Consider the following 16,881-nt stretch of genomic DNA (forward strand, 5'->3'; position numbering starts at 1 on the left):
TGATAACATTGTTCTAAAGTAGATATCACTGAAAGAATTTTATACTACAGTGCAATATCCTCTAGATTGCACTGCTTCTTTGTGCTGATGAAAAATTGTTCCAAAAAAGCAGCATCAGGAAATGCTGGAGCTATTAAAGACAAGTTCAGGCTTTTAGTAGATGATTCTTCTCCGCTGTGACATTGATAAGTGAATCCTGTTCTCAGCCTTGTCTGTGTGATATAAATACATTCTACTTATTTATCTCCATGGACTGTCGGGAGCATCTGTTTAAAAAAACAACTACTAGATGTTATAATAATGCTGCACCACTCTAACACTGAAGGAAAGGCATGTTTATAATGATATGTCAATGCTATGCGGTTAATCATTCAAATCAGAAAATGCCAAATAGGGTGCTGCATATATGCAATGGAAATTGATCACAAGATCACATAGTATTTCTCAAACAATATAATACAATATGCTAATGTTTTTACCCCTTTGCAGCATATTGGAATGTTCTTTTATTCTAGCATGCTTCTGCTTGAATGATAGCCCATTATTAGTGGCTGAGAACAACACTGGCTTTGAGTAATCTTAAGCTGATTTTCAGAAGGCTCGATCACCTACAGGCCTTTGAGCGCTGTAGCAGCTAAAATCAGTTCCAGAGTGGCTCATGCGGCTGTCTTGAAACTTTTTAAAGATTTGCCCTTTGAATTTTGATGTTGCCTTATCTTCAGTGTATGTAAATGTAGGTAAGACCTGGATTCAACATGCCTTGAGCACATGCTTAGATTCATCCCTGTTCAACACAGCATAGAACTTTAAGTATATGCTTAACTTGAGTGGAACTGAGCTCTTTTGGGGCAAGAATGTGTGCTAACATCTCTCCCAGCCCAAACAGCGATGCTTTCCTGAATCAGGGCCTTCGTTGTAATCAATGTACTCTCCACTCAACAGGACAATTTTATTTTCCTTTTCAGCCCCAGGACAGATTTGTTTCAGTGTTTCACAGGCTGCCGCTCCACAAAGAACGTCTAAAGTTTCCAGTTCTGATCTTAGTGGGGCCTGATCAAAAGTCTACTGAAGTCAATGGGAATTTATTTCCCTCGGCTTCAGTGGCCTGTATGTTAGGCCCTTAATTCTGATCTTATAACTCCAACTTAAGCATATCTTAAGTGTTTTGTGAATTGGAGTTTTAATTCCAGAGCCCTAATACACCAACTCATTGTTTTACTGTTACCTCCCTTTGTTACAATTCAGCTGTTGGAAATAGGGGATCTTGAGTCCCATTCATACAAACATTTGTCAAAGAATCTGGCTGATTAAATCTACATGGTAATGCAAGATGCAGGTCTGCTGACAGGGATGGCAACAGGGGCAACTGCATAGAGGCCTGACATTTCAAAGGGATCTGGAACCCCTGGCCACTACCGCTGCTGCACTCTGTTAAAGCACTCTGGAGCATCACTCTGGCACTCTGTGCAGCTTCGGAGGCCCTGCTAGCAAGATGCTACACATGTTGAGTCTATTTATGCATTAAGCAGCTTGGAAGAGGGTTGGTGTTTTATTCTCTGTCCCATTCACAGACACACCATTTTCTGCTTATCTCCATACTTAATCAGTGAACGAACAAAAAACAATCTGGCAGGAAGTGTGATACACAGATTTCCTAATTTGTTTCTAAATTGTTCAGAGCTAAAACTGCTGCTCAGTTTTTGTCCTTGTACCAAGAGACTTCACATATACAAAGGAGTAGGCCACTAGGTCAGCCTGCATGGGAGCTGCCTTGCTCAATGTCTTTGTGATTTCAAGCCAGTTCTTTATTCACAACCTTGATTCTTTTCAGCTGCAGTCTTTGTCTGCCTTGTGGTTCATTATCAAAATCCAGATAAATGTGTTCATTATTAAAGTCCAGATAAATGATGGCACCAGCACTGCCATTCTGAACTTTGCATGTAACCACTCAGACATGCTGAAAAGATTACACTGGGAGCTCTCTCCTTATATTTGAAGCCAGATATGCATTTCTAGGCTGTTTCTATGTTTTCCATTCATACGAAAAGTCATGTAGATGCCACTCTGCCAAGCCGTAGCTGATGTTTTAGGCCTTACAGATTGACTTATCTGAAGAGGAATGTAACTAGTTATGTGTACATACCTTTCCAGGAACTGAGGTGGTCAAACAGTACGCAGATAATCCCTTCTTTACAAAAATCCCAGGCCAACACCAACATCCGCTTTTAAGAAAGCAACTATCTCTCAAGAATGAACTCTATTCAGAGACCAAGAAAGAAAACCAACCCTTGCATTAGTTGCATCCCAAAATACTATATTATAATCAGTGAGATACCATACTGGCCACTTTAGCAGCTATTATCTCTGATGGCTCTTAACCTTAGATGATAGAAACTGCATTTTACTGGAAAGGGGGCATCGCCAGAAAAAGCAGAATTAGCCCCATTTTGTGGCATGATATTTCTAAGGACCTACTTTTAACCAAGTCTGGACCCAGTTAGAAGAAATGGTTTGCAATCACAGGCTACTGAGTTACAAACCAGAGCCTAGCATGTAGTTTCATCCTGAACCCATTTTTTCAGAATCATAAAATCATAGGGTTTGAAGAGACTTCAAGAAGTCATTGAGTCCAACCCCCTGCTGAAAGCAAGATCAATCCAAACTAAATGATCCCAGCTAGGGCATTCTCAAGCTAGGACTTAAAGACCTCTACGGAAGATTTTACCATCTTCCTAGGTAACTCATTCCAGAGCTTCATCACTCTCTGTCTGAGTGAGATAGTTTTTCCTAACATCCATCCTTCCTCACCGCAACTTGAGACCACTGCTCCTTGTCCTGTCATCTTTGACTCCTGAGAACAGCTTCTCTCCATCCTCTTTGGAACCCTGCTCCAGGAAGTTGAAGGCTGCTATCAAATCTCCCCTCAGTCTTCTCTTCTGTTGACTAAATAAGTCCAAATCGTTCAGCCTCTCCTCATACGTCATGTGTCCCATGTGCCTCAGCCTCCTAACCATTATAGTTGCCCTCTGCTAGAGCTCTCCAGCGCATCAACATCCTTTCTATAATGGGGTGCCCAGAACTGGACATAGTACTCTGGAATCAGCCTCACCAGTGCTGAATAAAAGGGAATAATCACTTCCCTAGGTCTGCTGGCAATACTTGTACTAATGCATGCCAATATGTTGTTAGCCTTCTTGGCTATCAGAGACACAATGTTGATTCATATCCAGCTTCTCATCCACTGTAATCCCCAGGTCCTTTTCTGTAGAACTGCTGCTTAGCTAGTCGGTTTGCAGCCTGTAGCAGTGCTTGGGGTTCCTCCATCCTAAGTGCAGGACTTTGCACTTGTCCTTGCTGAACCTCATCAGAATTCTCTTGGCCCAATCCTCCAACATATCAACCTTTCCCCCTAGTGTAGTGTCATCTGCAAAATTGCCGAGGGTCCAGTCCCTCCCCTTATCCAGGTCATTAATAAAGATTTTGAACAAATCTAGCCCCAGGACCGACCTGTGCGGTACTCTGCTTGATAATGGTCACCAACCAGACACAGCACTGTTGAGCCTGAGGATTTACCCAGCTTTCTATTGACTGTACAGTCCATCTATCCAATCCATATTTCTTTAACTTGCTGGCAAGGATACTGTGGGAGACCATATCAAAAGCTTTACTAAAGTCAAGGCATATTATGTTCACCACCTTCCCTGCATTCACAGAGCCAGTTACCTCATCATACAAGGCAATCAGTTTGGTCAGGCATGATGTTCCCTTGGTGAATCCCTGTTGACTATTTCTGATCATGTTCCTCTCCTCCAAGTGCTTCAGAATGGATTCCTTGAGGATCCCCTCCATGATTTTTCCGGGAACTGAGGTGAGACTGACAAGTCTGTAGTGCCCCAGGACTTACAGACCTCTAGGGAAGTAGATTCTATCACCTGACTAGGTAAGCCATTCCAGAGCATCATCACTCTCCCAGTGAAAATAGTAATTCCTAATATTCAACCTCGACCTCCCCTAATATTCAACCTAGGCCTCCCTGACTGCAGCTTCAGATCATTCCTCTTTATTCTGTCATCTGTCACCACTGAGAACAGCCTCTCTCCATCCTTATGATCTCTGCAGCATGGATAGGTCATTCTATTCTGTCTGGAAGCAGTTTATCCCATTATCCTTCCTCTCACCCTTCTGGGGGGTAGGATATCCCAAATTTCATTGCCACTTATGCTGTTCTGTGTGGAAATGCTTAGGACACTCTGCCTGAGGCACTGTGGGTACATGGCTGGATTTTCCTGGGATACACACACAGTTAGGTATCAATGTAGTTGTGGACCTGCACAGGCAGTTTTCCCATTCATGTGAAAAAAGGCAGTGGTGTGGTCACAATTCACCTGGGCGTATTGTAGCTGGTTTGCTGAATATCATAAATGGATTACAAATCCAGGTTGCTAGCTGCAGTAAACACAGGTCAGGGAAAGATTGGGGTGGAGACCTTGCATCCACTACTCTTAGATGCACAAGACACTGGGTCATAGTGAGCAAGGAAGCAAGACTATTGGGAGCTGATGCTTCCTCAAGGCTGTAACAATGGCTTGAGCAGCTCAAAGAGGAGCGCTGTCTAGACAGAGGAGAAGGGATGATTCTTCGTCATCAGACAACAGAGAACATCACTGTACCAAGCCCAGTTCCTAATGTTTGTTGCTTGATTTAAAATTTGAACCTGCATTAGCAGGCTTCATATGGCCTTCCTGTTGGCTATTGCTGCTCACGTTCTTCTCCTCCAAGTGCTTCCATTTCCAGCCATCAATATGACAATACTGGCTGGACAAGGACATAAACTCTTTGGGGAAGTGTAACATTTATGAAGGTGGGGTTGTGTGAGGCAGTGGAGTGGGAGTAGTGACTCCTGGTTTCCATTCCCATGTCCATCCCCTCAGCATTTTGAAAGTCGTCTCACATCCCTGTGCCTTGGGACAGCCGCCTGCCTAGATGAAAGATACCCTAGAAATGCCAAATGTTGTTCTTTTTCTTACCTCTGCCTAGAAGATTTGCTGTCAGTTTATCAGTGCCCCTTCTCTTGCAGTTTAAAGAGCATCCTAGTTAATTCCACCCCCACTGTCCTGGTATTTAGTACTTTGAAATACCAAATGTTAATAGTACTACATAAGCTTCAGTTGTTCTGTTTGTTCAGATAGGAGGTCATTATACCATCAGTTGTCCCCATAGGAATCCTTTTTCCCCATTACTCCTGTATTAAGATTTACCTTTTTCTGATTAAATTAGTTGTTTGTCCTGAAAAGCCGAGGAAAATATGACAAGGCTTGGGATAATTAAATGAAAATTGACTAAGTACTTGTGAGAATACATTAAGAGAAACACCAATCAATATAAACCAGATTTGCTGTTTTTAACACAAAATGGACCCATACCAGAGAAGTCACTTCCCTCAAATCTATGTCCTAGCTAACACGAACATGCCACTAACATCGTGTGGGATGATTGCTATTTAGATAAAATGAAGCAATGACCTGAAAGTGCTAGAATGATGTGTCCATAACGCACAAGTGCTAACTGATGCCCAGAGATTAATGGGCTCAGAAGCTTTTAAACCCCAGTGGCTGCATGTTCCAGACACTCCTGTTATGGCCATGATGCGAACAGAATGGAAAACTATTTGGCATTATTTTGACTAACATGATCTGATTCAGGTTTGTTTCAGTGCTTTGACTCTAAGCGGACGCATTTGCTTCCCACCATAGTCTTGTGTTGTGTGGCCAATGAGTTCAGATTCTCCTTTGTTCCTTAGAACAGCTGAATTATAAGCAAAAGCAAACACCATACACAACGGAAGATGTGCTGTAATCAGAGGTGTGATTGCAAACTGGGTAGACATACCTGAGCTAGCTTCAATTTCACCAGTGAGAGCGAGGTAGCAGTGATGCTGTGGCATCACAGACTTCAGTGCTGATTAACCCTTGAGTAAGTACACAAAGTCCAACATGAGCTTGTACAACCTGCAATGAAGCCCACATACTGCTGCAGTATCCCTGTTATTGGGACTTGCACAAGCTAGTGTCAAGGTAGCTCAGGTATGTGTACATGGGTTGCAGTCACTTCTCTGACATGTCGTGTAGGTTGAACCTATGAAGTCTGGTATTCCTCACACTTGCACCAGCATAACTATTGAATCCAGTGGGGCTGGCCCTGACTGACGCCACCACAGACGATTAGAACCAGGCCTTTCCTGTGTGAATTCTGGTTGAGGATAAATGGATGGTGAGAGAAAAGCGCTAGCACTGTGAATCTAGTCCAGGCTGGTTTTAAGCAAATGTTAGTATGGCCAGCCTTTGTGAATGAGTTTGGTGGTCTCAGTCTCCTGCCCAGTGGAAAAGCCATGCACACCATTGTTAAGGTAGCTGCCATCCGCTATCTCAGCGGAGAAGATAAAGATTCAGTTGTTCTCTGAAGCAGAGAAATTACCACTCTAGGTCATGCTAAAGGCATACGGCGGGGCAGGGTTAGAAAACTCACAGCGCCACTGTCCGCCCATGGTCTACCTGCTGTGCAAATAAACAGAGGCCTTTTGTTCCAAAGCCATCATTCTTCCACCTTTCAGAAGCAAGAGATTCACACAAAGCAGTTAAACAGAAAGGATTTTTAAAGGCCCCAGATTAATCACTTTTGCTGAAGGCTGGTGTCAGCTGCTCTAGATTTTGTTGACATTTTTGGTGTCATTTTCCTTTAAACAACAAAAAGACCTAATTTTCAAGTATATGTGCTGTGTACGCCACTGGGGCCTTTGCCGGGAAAACTGACGAGATAGATGCACAACTGGCTGCTTATATGCACAGGAGCCTCATTTACATTGACAATTGCTGTGTTTGTGCATAGAACTGCACACTTTTTTTCCAGTCTCAGGCCTGCAGAGTCATAATTATCATTTATTAATTACAGTATAAGCTTTGTTATCTGGAATGCGTGGGGAATGGGGGTTTCTGGGCGATCAAAAGTGCCAGTTGCTCACACTTTTACACTGAACACAAAGATGTTTAAGAAATGAGATAACCTTACCTAACACGACACCCTTTAACACTGTTCCGGCATCCCGTACTGTAATTTACTGCTCCTCTACTGCCTCAGGGGCATCCAACAAATGGGACTTCTGCAAGCGCCAGAAAATGATGCTGGATAGCCATCGGAATTTTTCTGGTTAACTGAAGGCAGCATTGTATTGCCGTCTATGGTTAAGTGAGTTTTCCAGATATTAAGCATTTGTAAGGGCATCGTGTAAATTGTATCCAGTTCGCAAGTGGAGAGCAGTTATTACTACTGCTATGTACCCGATAATAACTGCTAGACTGGCTCAGGCCAATGTTTCTGACAATGGCTAGTATTATCTGCTTCAGAGACAGGTATAAGAAACCCAGGAGTTAGAGCATAGCATGCCCCTTGGGGAGGGGTCCTCCTCGTGTTAGAAATGCAAAGTAAGACCGATGCTAGATCAAAGGTTAAGAACCAAGGAGCTCCTGCACAGCCCTTGATTCTGAGGCTATGTCTATACTATGCCCTTTTAGCAACAGAGGTACAGAGTGTAAGTGCTCTTTGGTGGCAGGAGAGAGCTCTTGCACCAACAAAAAAATTCCACGCCAGCGCTTTTCATTGCAAAACCAGTACTTGCTGGTACTGAGTACCAGCAGTTTGGTGGCCCCAGCCGCAGGATTGGCTGTGGGGGGCAGGGAGCTGGCTGAGTACTGGTTTCTTTTTTACAAAAAGACACTGGGTAAAACTTTTGTTCTTTTGTTATCACACCCATGAAAGTCACAAGCTTGACTGAAGTCCAGAAGACAATGCCTCATTCTCTCCTTAATCCATTTGCTGCTGGTTCCTTTCCACTGCTTGTGCAGCCACCTTCAACTAACACTCCATTTGTAAAGCCCTGCCCAGATACAACATTTATATCTGCACCTACATACATATCCATAAAAAGGAGTCACAGATATCCACGTTGGCATCCTTGGATGTGGATACCCACAGATGTAAAGCAGATTTCCATTAATTTGCTGGGTTCTAGGTACAATATGTGTATCTGCATATGCATTCATATCTGCAAAAATGAGCCGCAGATATCTGCATCCAGATCCATGGATGCAGATACCTGCTGAGATGAAGCAGCTGTCCACAGATTTAAAGGGCTCTATCCATTTGCAGTCAGTGGAGCGGCCAGATACTCCTGGCAGATTGGTAATAATTTCTATTTGGGCTGTACAAAACACCTGACAAACAGTGACACTGGGCATATGTCCTGCCACATGTATTGTAGCTGGTTCTTTAGGCAATAATCAACAAACAAAATGATCTGAAGATAAGATTTTATATTTTATCTAACAGCTGCTATAATCCCGTTTGGCCACTGTGGTGATTATCTTGGCCTGGGTCCTATATATGCAAAAACTAGAAAAGCACTAAGCAGCAAAAGTTTAAACCTGCACTGCTTAACCTAGTGAAATTGATTTCAATGGGTGTCGGGTGTCTATAAATTTCGAAAAATCCCAGTAGGTGTCTTAATACCACTTGAAAATCTGGGTCCAGAGCCCCACTTCAACAGTGTACTTAAGCACATGCTAATGTTTAAGCCCACTGAAGCCCGTAGGTTCATTCACATGCTTGGAATAGAGCATGTCTTTATGTCTTTACTTATCCATAGCCCCAGGTCTGGATTCACAGAAGTGCTGATTATCCACAGCTCCAGCTGATGTCAGTAGGAGGTGGTTGGAAACCAGATCTCAAATGGATTAAAGGGCGTGGTTTCTTAGGCAAGGCTGAGTAAGCAGAACATCAATACTAATGGAGTATTGGACTGTACTTAAATAATAGGCCTCTTGCCTCAGATTCTAATAGACATTGTCCTCTATAAAGGTCAGTCACATACAAAATAACTATAAACCCTGGACTTGAAATCTGTACTCTATTGGCATTAGTTATTAATGAATCATTAATTATGTTGCAAACCTCACAAAGTCCCCTAAATATACGTAACCACCAGTGTAACACAGACTTAAAAGGGTGGCTAATGAATGTGACACAATAACAGTCAATTGCAGCTAGCTTGATAGTTCTGTATGACTTCCCCCTTTTTATTACCTAATGGTGAAGCCTACATTTTGAATAATACGCAAGTATTTAATTATAACCAGTTGCTATTGGAACTGAAAGCTGGCAACAAGGCCAGTGACAACAAGTTAATAGAAGACAAGTCATACTGATCTGCCGTGAACACACAATGATTTGTTCTAAGGGGTTGAGCAGTCTCCACAAGGCTGGAAGAGCCATCTTATGATAGGACTTCAGATCCTTCTTTTCCCAAGACCTGAGCACATCTCCCAAAGCTCTCTTGCTGCTGTCATGTGGAAAACCCACAAAAAGCTTTATTTCCAGCTCTATAATTGACTCCCCGTGTGACCTCGATGTAATCGGTTGAATCATGGGAATCCCCTTGAGGCTGTTCCCCAGTGTGCTGACCATGCCGCTGGGCCTGCCTACTTGCCCTCTGGGGCACCTCACCACCTTGACCAGCTGGACCAGAAAATGTGACCTCCCCCTCCAGCAGAGGCACAAAGTTGGGGAAACAGCTCCCCAGCAGAACAGCACAGGCACTGAACCAGCTAAACTCTTGAGCTGTGTCTACACTACAGAGTTTTGTTTACAGAAGAGGCCCTCTGTCCACAAAACTAGGGAACGTCCACACTACAAATGTGTTCTGTCTAGACTCTGTCGACAGAACACAGCCTTTTTCCCGGCAGAGATCTGTCTTGAAAGTTTGGCTCTGTCGACAGATTCTGTAGACAGACAAATGATGTAGATGCTCTGGGGTGGCCCTCTGTCGACAGAGAGGACTTCCAGTTCACCTGGCAGCCCTGTTTGCAGAGCATACGGTTGGCTGTTCTGTTGACAGAAAGCTGGCCAGTCTGGCTGATCTCTGTGGACAGAGGGCATCAGCAGGGGGATCCCCTTTTAGGTGTGGACATGATCTGTAGACAGAGGTTCTGTTGGCAAAACTCTGTTGACAGTGACTTGTGTAGACAGAGCTTTGCAGTGTAGACCCAGCTTTGGAGGGCTCAACTATAGGACCTTGGCAGAATCCAGGAACACAACCATGAGTTAAGTCTGTCTTACTCTGTATAAAAGTACTATATGCAAAAGGCTCATGAGTCTTGCCCTCTTTATCAATGAAAGAGAGAGATGCACAGGTAATAATTATTTGCACTGGGTTTGATAATAAAAGTGTGTTATTAAGTATAAAAAGTAGGATTCAAATTATCACCAATGAAAACAGACAGATCACAGTATGTTACTAAGCCAAAATAAACAAAACATACCAGCTAAGCCTAATACACTCAGTAACGTTGTTACAAAACACATTCCTCATCCTAGTTCTTATCTCAGATGTGATTCTTCACAAGCCAGAGTTGGTCTTTTCTCTGGCCTGAGCCTAACAGCTTCTGTTCTCCTTAGAGTTCTTTGTTTTCAGGTTTCTTTGGTTGTATCCTCTTTGGGTGGAGTGCCAAAAGCCAGCAGAAGATGATGTTGATTGCTTCCCATTCCTTAAATAGAATTTCCCCAGGGTGGGAACACTTTGCTTAACCCTCCCCATCCCCATGGAAAAATACCGCATTCGGCATGATCACGTCTTTATTGGCCCAACCACAATTTGGGCTTTCAGGAAAAACAAACCCGTTTACAGATCATTGTCTTGTGCACTGGGCCATTAAGCCTGTTAAGCACCACTAATGGCTCTTACTAGAAAATCTAGGTTAACAAGCAGGTTTACCTTTCATATTTCTAACTTCACATACAAGATTGATACATGCACACAAATACAGGTTCAATCTCTTAAATCTGGTGTTTTCCTCTTTCGGCAATGTCCATCGTCCGGCAAGACCATGGACATTGCGAGACCACAGAGTCCTGGGGCTGGGGCAGGATGTGTATCAGCAAGGCAGGGGCTGGGGCCATAGCAGTGGCCGGCAGCCTATCCCAGGCCAGAGCTGGAGCTCTCGCTGGCTCTGCTACAGCAAGGGTGGTGGAGAGCCCATGCCATGCCCCTGTAGGAGGAGAAAGAGGGAAGGTGGGGAGCAGAAGCCAGCAGGGCCTGGTGGCTGGACAGCCAGCAGTGAGCATGGAGGCCCCCGTGGCTGGGCAACTGGTTGGGGAGCAAGGGGGCTGGGAAGCCAGGGAGCCAGCGGGAAGCTAGCCAGGGAACCATGGGCTGGGAGCCAGCCGCAGAATTGCAGTACTGGAAAGCCATGGGCCAGGGAGCTGCCAAGCGGTCAGCTGGAGAGCCATGGGACTGGGGCCAGCCAGGGAACTGTGTGTGGTGGGGGGTGGAGAGCCAGCTGGGAAGCTGAGAGCTGGGAAGCCACAGGCCAGGAAGCTGCTGGGGAGCCATGGTGTGGGAGTGGCTAGGGAACCACAGAGCCTGAGAGCCAGCAGGAAGTCTGGAAAGTGGCTGGGGGACAGGAGGGGATCCCCAAGGGCATTGACCACCCCTTGTCCAGCAAAATCCCTCGTTCAGGCCCCAAGGGTGCCAGATGAGGCAGGGTACAACCTGTAGAATATATACATTCACGGGATCACAGGCTCTTGAACGATAGGTTACTTGACCTGTTTTTCATAAAGCATATTTGAGTTATCCGTATTCGTAATCAAAACCATATTTCCGTGGCAGTGTGAGAATGCAGTGTCATGCTTGGATAAGTTACATGGGGCTAGATTTTCAAAGGAGCTCAGTACCAGCTTTTCAAGAGACAAGGCTGTATCTTCAGAAAAATTTCACCTCTCATTTAGGCACCAAAATACACGCCTGATTTCCCAAAGAGTTTGATGCATTGGCTTGTGAAAATTGGAACCTAAATGTCAGCTGAATCCTGTTGAAAAGCTGCAGCTTATGTTCTTCGGGCCAAGTGAATCTGTGACAAAATCACTCCCAGGATGAATTTGGCTTGTTGTGCTTCAGTTTACTTTTCCATCAAAAGAAGTAATGAAACTTATCTACCTGATGAGTGGTATGAGATGCAGTGCTTGTAAATTGCTTTGAGATCCTCACACTATCCTATACTACTCTCTGAATTTCAAGCTTCTGTGCCCCTGGCCAACTATCAGACAGTAATACTATGTGATGTTCCATTGCCTTGTGTCTTGTGTAGTCCTAGTCACCTTTCTATAGAATGCTACCAAGTCAAAATGTTCCATGCAGTCACATTGGTGGTAGGGATACACACTCAAGAGTGCACTCAAGCTATGAGGCTGGGGAGAATCACACTCAATGGCTACGTCTACACAAGAGGTCTCTGTCGACAGAAGTCACTGTTGGAAGAGATTCCCCGGCAAAATTTCTGTTGTTAGATTGCGTCTACATATGAAAGCAGAGCAAAGAGAAATCTGCCCTTTCAACAGAGAGCAGCCAGACTGCACAGCCCTCTCTCCACAAAACAGCTGACTAGAAGCTCTGCAAACAAGGGCTGTCCAGTGAACCGCAAGCCCTGTCTGTCGCCAAAAGGGCCCCAGAATATCTACATGGCTGTGTTGTCAACAGAACACTGTCGAGAGAGGCATTATACCTGAACAGGGAGAGGTATAACGCTGCCAGCGGATGTGCCTGGTTTTGTTAACAAACTATCAACAAAGCGCATTTTGCGTGTAGACGCTCTGCGGTGTTTCCCAACACAAGCTCAGTTTTGCCAGGAAAAGCCTCCAACACTTTTGTGGAGGGCACTGTGGGTCAAAATTTCCTGTTAGGGGAAGGGAGGAACCTGTGATGTGGCCCAGCTAGGCCTGCGTCATCCTGATTGCTTTCCGTGGTTCAAGTTCCCATCCACCCAGAACTCTCTCTGTGCAAATCAGCTCATTCTCCACTGCTTCCACCATGGGGCCTTGAATAATAAACATCACATTAGCTCTGATTAAGACCCTGTGATCTGGGGCTTCTTCCAACTGTAGATTTAGCAGCCTTGTCTGAACCAGACTTGAAAAGAGGTAGAGATTATATGAATTGTGGATGTAGACGATGTAAGTGCATAGGTCAGCTATAGAGAAAGTTGATAAACGGTGATGATCTAGAAGAGATGTGGATTATGATTGTGGGGGCTGAGGTCTGCCTGTATTGTGACCTTATAAGTAAAGCCAGGTGCTCTGCTAAGACTTCTGAAAGCATTCTCCCAATCTCAGCCTGCACCAGTTTTGTAAGGCACTTCATATTCTTAACTGGGGTTGAGAGCTGTAGCTTTTTAGAAAGTGTACATTCGTACCTCTTCTGTGTTTTGTCAGATCTGCAGTGAAAGCCTTCATAAAACAAACAACATGTGCTGGGTCTTCACGCGGGACTGCTATACCATGAAATAGGTGCCAGAATGCAGGTAAAACAGAGCAGGAAACATACAGTTCTCCCCAAGGGGATCAGTCCCAAATTGAATGAAAGCGTTATTTTTTAATAAGCAAGTCTTCTGCAATAGTGGCCGAAAAAGGAAGGAGCATACAACTGTTTGGCACATGTGGCACGTAAATGTCTTGTAATGCTGGCTACGTAAGTATCATGTGAATACCTGGTCTTACTTTGGGGTGACACCGTGGACAGCATTGTCTTCCACAAATGTACATAAACTGGTATGTCTGAGCGATTCTCTGAACAAGAAGTAGGACTGTGTGGATATAGGCTCTAAAGTTTACATTCTTCTGTTTCTGAATGCAGTTTTTTTGTATATGATTCTCCATTTGTAAGATCGTCTTTCATAGTAAAGTGATTGCAGTACAGTGGTGGTATCAGGTAAACTGAAAAATACGGATTCTTTTGCTTTTTACAGTGCAAATATTTATAATCAAAAATAACACAAAGTGAGCGCTGTGCTCTTGTATTTTGTGCTGTAGTTGAAATCAAGACATGCAAATGCAGAGAACATCCAACAATACATACATGAATGGCCTTGTATTACTGAGGATCAGCCTGATTAATCATGATTAATGTTTAATCACTTAACACCCCAAGTTTTAATATATTGTTTCACAAAATAAATTTGTAGATGATATAGTAGATTGGTGCAGAGCTAGTCTACAGAAACTAAGCCACTCCTCAACAGACAGGGAAAGATGGAAGGAAATAGTGAGGGAGGCACTGGACACCAATGGACGCTGAGCCCATTGTTGTTGATGATGCTGATGAAAATAAATTTACATTCAAACAATCCAAAAGAAATGGGCAGTGATCCACCCAAAACTATTTCACTTGGCAATTTCCAGTTTCTAGTGCTTTCCCGTTTTGTGCACAACAGACTTTTATTGAATATAACACCCAGAAAGAATTTGATAGCATTTTTACTTATCATTCATCTCCTATGTTTTGTCTGGATTAATCCAGTGGAGTTCATTCTCGAGAAATTCTTCTTCAGTGCTGCTAAATTTCAGGGCATGTGTATGTCCTCATTAAAAAAACACCATTATACATTTAGGTGCATTTAAGTTCTTGGATCCATGCTAAAAATCAGAAATTGATTTAGGGTAAGGATTCCTATCTATAGTTCATTCAGTAGGAGGCCAAAAGAGTACGTTTTTTGGAGGGGGAGACATCCTTCGTCATGTATGCCAAAAGCTCATGAAATGCCTGTCTGACATCTCATTTTAAGTTGATGTGGAATAGGTTTTCTTTTTGTCCAAGGTGATGAGAACTGTGAAGTGCAAAATTACAGACTAAGAAAAGGAAAATAAATGGGAACAGAATCAGAAGAGTAAGTTGTACTAAATATAAAATATATCAGTATGTTGTTATATAAAAATGGTTTGGTTGGCCAACTTCCTGTGGGATTTCACAGAAGTAGTATTTGTTATTACATTGAATTTCACTAGTGCATTTTGTTCAAGATCTCTAAGAAAGTTACAAATGTTAATTAACTGAATCTCACAATACTCCTGACATTGGTCAATAGTATTATCCCCATTTTACAGATAGGGCAACTGAGATACAAAGGAGCTGATTTGCAGAGGTATTGGCCATCCACAGCTCCAATTTATTTCAGCTGCAGTGGTGAGAGCTCAGAACTTCTGAAAACCAAAGTGACTTGCATGATGTCACTGCAAATGAGTGGCAGGTGGCTGCTGAACCTAGGAATCCTGACTTCCCGTCTCCTCTTTTCTAACTAGACAACACTCTTTTTTCAGTCTCAATCCTGAAAAAAAAGTCTCTTGGCTGTTCAGAGCAGAGACACAATTATTACTTGAAATGTATACTTCACAGCTAAGATCTTAGTGCTAGTACTTCAATGCATCTGTGTGTTCACGGGTGGCTGGTTGAATACCAGGTTTGTTCAGTTTGGGTTGGAGTTTATCCTCTTCTCTTCTGTGGTCAGAAAAGAAGGAACAATCTTGCAATGGCCAAAGAGGGATTAACTAGACTAACTGTAACAAAAACCATTTAAATATTGACATTTACTAAACCACGATACTTAGTAACACATGGTATTTGCGGTGTTTCCTATACTTAGACTATGAGCTACACAGGCTGGGTGGTCCAGTGATGAGGTAACTAACCTAAGACTTCAAAGACACGGATTCAGGTCCCTCTTTACTCAGTTCTCCTGTGTCATGCTGGCCAAGCCACTTAGCCTCTCCATGGCTCAGTTCCCTCTCTGTACAATGGGAATAACACTACCGGCTTCCTCACAGAGGTGTTGTGAGGGGAAATAGATTAAAGATAGTGAAGACATCAGTGAGTACAGTGATGGAGGCTATGTATATATTTGCTTAGCCAGAAATATGACAGTTACAGATACAACTCCTGGTGTATTGTACATAGAGAGAGAGTAGCAAATGCCCCATTTTAATGACCTGTACTAAATGTGATTTATCCATCTCTTGACATCTCTGGGCAGGGCTTTTTTGTGGGGTGCATGCCAGTACAGAGTACCAGAACCTCTGCAGTCCCAGCCATGGGGTCCCTGCAGCTGGGAGGGACACAGACCAGGCCAGGCCGGAGAAACCTTGGCAGCCCTGGGCCGGGAGCCAGCTGGGGCACAGAGCTCCCCCAGGCAGCTCCAGCCATAGGGACCTCGCCATGGGAACTCAGGCAGCCCTGGGGTTGGAAGCCTGCTGGGGCACAGAGCCCCACTGGCTGCTCCAGCCCCAGGGACCCAGCCAGGGCCAGGAGAACCCCAGCAGTCCTATGGCTGTAAGCCATGTGGGGCATGGAGCCCTGCTGGCAGCTCCAACTCCTGGGACCTGACCAGGGCAGGGAAGCCTTGGCAGGCCTAGGGCTGGGAGCTGGCCAGGTTGCAGAGCCCTGCTGGCAGCTGCAGCCCTGGGGATGCAGCTGGGGCTCAGGGAACCCCAGCAGTCCCAGGGCTGGGACCTGGCCTGGGCTCACAGCCCCACCAGTAGCTCCAGCCCTGAGGATCTGTCCAGGGGGCAGGGATCCCCAGCACCCCCACAGCAGGGAGCTGGCTGCCTATCGTCTCTTCTTTTTTTACAAAAAAAGCACTGAGTAGACAAGTTCCTCAGGCGGTGTTCTTAGCTGGAGTTCCATTGACTCCAACAGAAGTACATCAATTTACACCAGCTAAGGATTTGGCCTTGTGAGTCTGCCTAGAGGAATCCCTCTGTCTACATTTAAAGCCCATAAGTATCAAGCCCAATACCTTGTTGATTCTGGTGTAGCAGTAAACGGAGCCCCGAGTCACCTCAGCACTTAATCATGAGCTTAACTTAAGCCATGTGCATAATGTCACCTCTGTTCAACAAATCACTTAAAATGTATGCTTAAATCCTTTTGAAATCAATTGGCTTTAAGCATGTTCTATGACTGTGTGCTTAAAATTAAACATATGCCCATGTGTTTAGCTGAATCGG

This window comes from Carettochelys insculpta, chromosome 14, assembly GCF_033958435.1.
Source record: "Carettochelys insculpta isolate YL-2023 chromosome 14, ASM3395843v1, whole genome shotgun sequence".
NCBI lineage: Eukaryota > Metazoa > Chordata > Testudines > Carettochelyidae > Carettochelys > Carettochelys insculpta.